General features: G+C 31.4%; 1 protein-coding gene across 1 annotated transcript in view; it reads left to right on the top strand.

The window, feature by feature from the left end:
* The first annotated feature begins 4,929 nt into the window (after positions 1–4,929).
* Positions 4,930–8,770, top strand: part of LOC132952886 (uncharacterized) — a 135,297-nt gene continuing 131,456 nt past the window's right edge. The window contains exon 1 of the mRNA XM_061025371.1: positions 4,930–5,102. The gene's annotated coding sequence lies outside the window, so the exon portion shown is untranslated. The remainder of the gene's footprint in view (positions 5,103–8,770) is intronic.

The following is an 8,770-nucleotide window of genomic DNA, read 5'->3' as shown; positions in this document are numbered from 1 at the left end:
TATAGCACGTAATACTAAAAATGTATATTATATACTTACGAGTTTTCAGACTTAGTATGAACGAAATACACGAGTGTGGAAAAGAACGCTTCTCTAATAAAAAGCAAATGGAATTTTTTTGTCAGTATTATTACTATTATTTGATAATTTAAAAATATCTTTTTTGCACTATATTATAATACTACAGGCTCATATTATATTAGCGACAATATTAGAACATAACTCAATGTTTATGTTTACACAATTATTAAAGGTTCATAAAGGTTTAAAGTAAATTGTTCAATACATCGAATTAAAAAGCATTGAAATTAATTTCTATACCCGTACACATGTAAAAACGAAAGAGAAACAATAAAAATAAAACGCTTTCAGCGCGCTTAATTAATTTATACACTAATCGCAGTTAATATTTATTTTCTAGTAAATAACACGTTCGTATGTCTTATGGAGATTGCCGACTCAGCCCATTTATCTTTCTTTGGATAATTAAAGGTTGTACACGGTAATATATAATATTACTCTCGTAGTAGTCATTTTCACAAAGAGCATATATATAGCTAAATAAATTAGCTGTCTAAATCCATTGTGGACTTAATACCTTGCCAGCGTGATAATATTATTAATTTAACGTAGCGTCCGTTCTCGGTCGTTCTCGGTTATAAGACATAAATGTATACTTAAAATATCAAGTACAATTATTATCATTTTATTGATGATGGGATTTTTACATTACCACCGGACAATATACTATATCTAGTTCTTAAAATAGTTTATATTATATTATTATATTAATGAATCTAAGTGGCGTTTTACGGCTCAGTAGGTACTTTATAGTGCGGTAATTAAATTTCAATTACGTTAAACGTTCGTTTATTTGATATACATGTAGATAAATAGCAGCAAGAGTATTAAAAGTATAATATTACGTTACCATATAATAAAATAATATTGCACTTTAATAACATTTTCTGCACGGGCGCTATAATTCATTGGAATAGTCAGCAACTGCAGGAGATGTGTTTAATCGTTATTTTATTACGTCTTGTTAAACAGCTAGTGTTGCTCGGATTTGTTTGTTTTTTTTTATTAATCGTATTAATTTTTCTCTCTTACGTCACGAGTGACTTATGTATAATAATAATTATAAACTGGTCCAGGAAAACGAGGCTCGTAAAAAAGTATCACGGTTTTTCGACACGAAATTCCTCGAGCGTAGTTAGGTACCTATATACGTATATAATATAAACGTCTAGCAAATATTTTTTTAATGTTGAACGTGCGAAACGAAATCACTTACAAATAATTAACGCTTAAACGGCAATTTTTAATTCGGCGTAAAAAGTCCAGGGTACAATCGTTAAAATTAAAGCTGGGGCAACGTCGTTATTGTCCGTTGATGCTCGTTGAATAATAAACACCTGTCCAAAAGAGGGTTTACGTTTTTTGAGAAAAGCAACCCTTTACACAGTTGATTATGTAAACTGAATTTAATGCGTATAATGTAGACACAACGTCTATATAATAATATCCGACACCTAAAAATATTACACCATCTATATATATTATATAAAAAAAAAATAAAAATGGAAAGGAAAGATTAATTACATACAATAAAAAATATTTGAGAATAAAAAAATATAGTTGGTTTTATTTTAACGGCATATATTAAAATAATAATAGTATTTATTTCGTGACGTATAGGTATAGTATAATATCACGACGACAAGAATAAAAAATATTATACCCGCCAAACGTGTATATACGTTGTCTTAACGGTTTGAATTATTATTAATAAGCAACAATAATAATTATCACAATCGCTTCAACACAGCTAAACAGTAGATACTTTTTCAAATTAACGAACTATTTCGCTCAGTTTTATTCGGATAGAGATTGTTAAACAAATAGCTCGAAAAAAACTGGTGAATAATATAACTACACATATTATTATAACGATATCGTAAGCCATTGGGTAATAATAAGTATACCTATAACGCGGAATCGTATCGTTCGGGCACATAATATAACATAATATTATTTATAATAACGCGGTATCCGGTGACTTGTCGAGGGTAAAAAAAATAATACGAGCTCGGTGGAATTCGTGAAGAATCCGAGAACGACGTAGATAGGTAGGTACAGGTACTACATATACTATGTATGTATACCTTATACCTACCTATATTTATATATACTATGGAAACACAATAAAATAATATCATATATATATATATACATATATACGAATCCAAAGACCTGCAGGTCGGAAACAGACGATGAGAGAGAATTCCATCGGAATTGATACTGATCCGATTTATCGGTGCCAAGTCTGCGTCGCCGTGCGAACATAGTGGCAGAGCCGGCGAGAGCTGCACCGCCGCCGCCGCCGCAGCCGAGTGCCGATGTCGGTTTTTCGGTATTACATTACTATCCAGCCCGATCGTATCGCAGCTATATCGTATGAGCTTTATATTATATTAATATATTGTACATTAGAGGACATGCCTATGCGCAGTCGGGTTTCCGATAAAATTATCTACGAGTCGCCGCCGTCCGGTATGCGCGGTACAGGTATAATATTCCGTATTTTTTGAAATTATTTGTAACGGCCCGCGCGTGACGAGTCGGTCAGCACAGTCGTCCGTCGTCGTCTACAGTGCGTGCCTATAATATATCGATATAATAATATAATGTTATGCTTGTCGAAAATATTTGTCAAACCAAAGATGAAAAAATGGAGAACCTTGCATATTGATCAAATACAAAGGCAGTTTCAGAAACCTAATATAGTAGAAGAGATCGCCAAGAGAAGATTATTGTGGGCAGGCCATGCCAGGCACAAACAAGGATCTGTATAGTTAAGCGGATCATTGAAGAAGACCTTATGAGAAAAACACCGTTCGGGAGACCGAAGCTGATATGGGAAGACTGTGCGAAGAAGGACGTTAAATAAATACAGGACCAGACATCAGACGAAGAGAAACGGTGAAAAACATAGGAACCGGTGGCAAGATTTTTATTTAGCAGTATCATCGTAAAGCCCGAAACCAATAGGAAGAAGAGAAGGAAGAGAAGAAGAAGCAGAAAATATTTGTTCAAAAAAAATTAACCAAGTTACTAACTCACATCATAATTATCAGTGTTTTAATTGCGAGATGATACACGATTAAGTTTGAAAATGTTCATGTTGAAGAATACTATAATATTATTGTAGAATATCATACTTACTACTTAATTTGTTCATACCTATATAATATATGGCAGATCTTATAAAAATAATATCATACACTTTACCAAAAACATATAAACATTGTCTGTGATTATAGTATGTAAACCTTTAGGTGTATTCGACTATACGAGGAAGAGTTTTTAAGATACAATCAATTATACTAAAAATAATAGATTATATTAAATAAAGGGTAGGTAGTAAAAAAACTGAATTTTTTTAGGCTGAAATAATAGGTGACATTCATATGTTTGAGATACATTTTGCAGGAGATATTTTTCCACATTAGGAATCAAGTAAAATACCTTGTAAATATACAATCGATTTCATTGGTTATACCGTTACATTAGTAGTATAAAATAATATAATACCTAAAGTATAATAATATTATACAATTATTGTAGTAACAGTGCCGTAGACAGGAATTTAATATGGGGAGGGGAGGTTTCATAATAATAACATATTATTTAATAAATACATTTAAATACTTTCCATGTTGTAAGGAGGGTTTGAGCTCTCTAGCCCCCCCCCCCCATGTCTACGGCCCTGGGTAATTGTATTACTATTTTTCCAGTTAAGAATGAGAAATATTTTAGTATTACTATTGATTCTAATTTCTAACCTTAAATGGCAACAACAAATTATAAATACAACTAAAATTATTAGATAAGCTACTATTTTAATAATTTAAAGCCCTGAGTATAATGTATAGCGTACCACACTCTCATCAAGGTACGAGAATGGTATTTGTGTATAGCTATGACACAGTCCATAAATTCGTAGTATTATGGTATTGGAGTTTGGGTAGGTGATTATGATTCTCCACCTTAGCCTATTGAAAACCATCATTCATTAATCAAAATATATCTTTCAAAAAACCATTAAGAATAAATACTTTAATACTAATGTACCTGCATACATGTTGTAATTTATTAAACATAATCAATTGCATGTTATAGAGACATTTTATCCAATATTTTTTTAGATATACATTAACTTAAGTTTAAACGAAGCATAATTATTATTGTATACATGAAGTAAACAAACTAATTTGAATTTGATTCCGAATAATATAGGAAATAATTAAGAAAATAGAAACCCTTTTTTAAACGCCGGCATTCATATTTTGTCAACGCAATTAAAATATATTGACGTTAGTTTGTTATTATTAACTTTAAATTATTTAAACATATTAATGTATTATTGAAAGAATAAGATTATTAATTATTAACTATATTGACCTTATAGTACTGCACATACTTACCTAGAAGTAATCTCATCGCTAATCTGTTTTGTATTATTTTAAAAATAATGTTGATGAATTACATTTTTAGTACAAGTAATAAGTTTAGTATGAAATATGAATCATAAAATCACAGAGCAATAATAATGCATAAAATATAGCTTGGACAACTCCATAGATAATAAAGACATGGATAAGACATAACGTCTTATCGGTGAAAAATGAAATTATACGAATTGGGTACATCGCCGATGTTTACCAATTGATGCGCAAAACGTTAATATTTAACAGGCCCTTCGTTATTGATAAAAAAAATATTGTACAAAAAAATTGTAAAACGTTAAAATAATGTTGTCAGCAATGTTATCGTAGTGTATTATTCCATGATTGCGACTTTGCATCCGTTTACGATTACGATTTATGGCTACGTTTTACATTTTCCAATAATTACATTATTTTTAGTGTTTGCCTAGTGACTTATGGTAATTTTTAATTTTGACTATTACTTCATGTGTGTCTAGTGTTAACTAATTGTTATTTAAATTAATAATTCTCATAATGCTTAGTTGTACGGTACCTATGCGGAAGAACGGAGTATCAAAATTCTAAATCTGCAAATACATCTTTTCACAGGTATGATAGAGTTATTATTATAGTTTACAGTTTTAAAACATTTTGTTTTCGATTTTCACGTTGCCTGTATTATATTTTATCCACTAATTTTATTACGGTTCCGCTCTTTCGCTGTCTGCGATCCGGACGACGGGATACCACCGTATTACTAAGTAGGATATTACGAAATGATTGGGTGTCGAATTTTTATTATTATTATTAACAATTAGGTATACAAACATACGCAGCAGCAGCTGCTGCCAGGCGGGTAACCCGCGCGACAACAACCGCGATGGTACACGATAATAATATAATCATTGTTAATGGATTTTGTAATCGTATTTTATTAATGATAATAATAATATCCTATAGTCGTTGTGTTACAAAACGTCATTACTATTATAATATTATTATCATAACAATATAACATGCCTATTAAAACGACGATGCTGTAGACGACTAAATTCACGCGATCTCCGCAGCTACCATACGAGTCTTCGCCGAGGACGAGATCGAAACGGCACGGCGTACGTTTCGAAAACCAATTAACACGTCGTCGTCGGCCGAAAATACAACAAAAAAACACCGTCGTCGGGACATGGGTGGTTAGTTAAACGAACGACTACGTCGTCTCAGTACAACGGGCGCGATGCATCGATATAATAATAATAATAATAATAATAATATCGTGTCGAATCGGCATAACGACTGCTGCGGAATCTTCTCGGAGTCTATTATAATACCAATCTACAAGATACAATAATATTATACAGGGTGATTCACCGAGCATGATCACCCCTCTTTTTCTTCGCAGTTATTTAGAATCCGTTTTTTGAAATTTTTAAATATACCTACTTTAAGACCATATTTTCAAATTGGGTTCATGCATTGGGTTCATAAGATGGATTCATAAGAGGGCTACGGTGATTTGACAATTTTAGTAGTTAATATCAATCCATCAAAATTAATAGTTTTTAAAAGTGGCCCAAGTATAGGTATAATAAATACTAGGTCCAATATTAAGTCTATTTTATAATTTTGTAAGACCATTTTTAAGAACTATTATCTTATTAGTAAAAACATTTTAATAACTAAGAAATAGCTCATTCGAATTTCGAATTAGGTATAATATGATCATTTTCAAAAAATGTGTCCACTAAATGATTTACAGGAAATAGGTTATCATTTGCAAACAGACGTTTGTATCGCTAGAGGGGTCTTCAAGTAAGAAATACAAAAAAGTTCAAGAATTTGAATAAATTGTCGTTGAGTACAGAGTAGGTATAAATACAAATAAATTCACTATTTAAGTGAAAAATTGGGAGTGAGCATGATGCCTGGTGAATCACCCTGTATATTTTTAAACATTATTTGACTATGGCATTACATTATATTATATTGTCATTACCTACACACATTCGGGAAGGAACAAAGTTATACGAGAGTTGTTTTTTTTTTTTAATTATTATCGTTATACGATCTATCAAAACAATGGAATCCGTACGCCGTGTAGTATTCAAAGTATTTATATTCGTTATTTGGTCTTCGGAACACGAAATAATTACTTTTTAGTTTTTTCGTCGGCATTTGTTTGTATGTGATGGGTATTTTCAATCGTTTTCGGTTCCCTCGCGGCCATATACTCGATTACTGAAATTCCTTATATTATATTTCCTTATTATCATAATGTTATATAGTTAGGTACTCGAGTGAAAACGGTTTACATAATAATTCTAAAAAAAATCAACAAATCTTATCTACGGCTCGTATCGGATACCGTTTTATATGTGTATACCCGCCTAAATATTATAGACCTAGGTATATAAATGTATATACATATAATGGGCAAGAGCCCCCGTCCGAGGGATTAATTATTACTGTCATAAATGTTTGGAAGGTAATTCTTAAGAGAATAATATATAATAATACTGTGCACACACTACTGATTACGCGCCGTTTTATTTTTATGTGGATACTCGAATATTTAAAATTAATGTTATAAATTAACATTACTAATCGTTTGTAGGTACCTGCGCGGCGACCGCAGTATCCGACCACTATAATAATATTATACTATATTATAGTTATGTTATATACGTAGCAACATAGGTACATAATAAAGATATACGAGAGAAGACACCGAGAGATATTTATCGGTTTGTAAGGAAAAGATCTCGCATTCCTTAAATAATCAAAATATTTTTTTCTTCACAAAAAACGTAAAATGCATAATATTGCGACGTCAAGTTGTATGCATTATATTTTTATGTCCTCAGCATTATAATATATGTTATTATTTATCTCATATTATAACGTTATAATATTATAAGTACCTAATAACAATACAGATATCGCATTATCGCAGTGCTGTTATACTATTATTCGAGTAGGTATATAGCATTTTCGCTGCAGCTTTGTGAAATATTATCATGTCCAAATAATATATCCTTTTTTTTCATCTTCGTTCGTTAACGTGCAGTGCGTTGTATATTATAATATTATAGTATATAGGTCCCATTAAAGGTGTGATGTTTTTAAATGATATATTAAAACATTACAATATAATATGTCTTATTGAAATAGTTTCGTACACGTTTCGCATAAACTTCATTATAATAATATGGTGGAGTTAATAATGCAGTGTTGGCGGAAAGAATATACCGTTAGTTAAAACGAAAATGGAGATGTTGAATCTATTACTTTTAATTATATCCTCAACTTTGCAGCGTTCGTTTAAAAAACAATTAAACGGGGTCTCCTTTGGTGTCTGAACAATGCAGTGGATACAATTATTACATTCTGTATACAATATACATAGGTAATATATTATATCAACAGCATGCGCACTGTTAAAATTTACGATTAACATGGCAAGCGACTTTTGTATTTCCATATAATTGCACATTACAAAATAACACATGAACAACAAACCTATAACTGCGGTAAAGAATAACAACTATAATATAGTGTGTAGTACTTCGAGATTTCGTTACATTTTTGTGAACAATAATAATATAATAATATTATTATTATGTTACGTGTAGTCAAACGACTGGCATAATAACATTAAGAGGACGCTACACACCGGTTTTCGCCACCTAAAAACATGTTTTAGTAGAATTGCTCTCATTTGAACTGTATTTATCGCACAAAATTCAAATTTCGACCATTTAAGGATAACAATTTTATCTGGGTTCCTATGTTGGATAATAAGTATACGTTTACTCAGTCGGCTGTTTTGGACTGTAGAAAATGATAAAATAACCAAATATTCAACATTTATTAAAAGTTACTATGTTGATGGTATCTAAAAGATCCAACATAGGAACACAGATAATGTTCTCACCTTTGTGTTTACGAAAGTAGGTATTTGTATAATTAATGTAGCCCAAATGAGAGTGATTCTCCTGAGACATGTTTTTGAAAAAAAATTCGTATTTGTATAACCGTATAGTGCTGCTGCCTGCTCTGGTGGCTATAATAGCGGTTGTGTACAAAACTGTACCCGTTACCCCCACACCGCGCACGGTAACGCACCGTTCATCGAAAGACCGGTCTATCGAAGGCGCGCATAGTTTATAAATATCCAAATTGTCGATACAAAAATAGCAATATTTCCGATAAATATTAATTTGTACCACATTAATAATTATTTGCCACACAAGTCGATGTTTGAAGCCGGCTTTTAT

Source organism: Metopolophium dirhodum, chromosome 9, assembly GCF_019925205.1.
Source record: "Metopolophium dirhodum isolate CAU chromosome 9, ASM1992520v1, whole genome shotgun sequence".
Lineage (NCBI taxonomy): Eukaryota > Metazoa > Arthropoda > Insecta > Hemiptera > Aphididae > Metopolophium > Metopolophium dirhodum.
The sequence above is the reverse complement of the archived record's forward strand: the minus strand, read 5'-3'. Positions and strand labels throughout refer to the sequence as shown.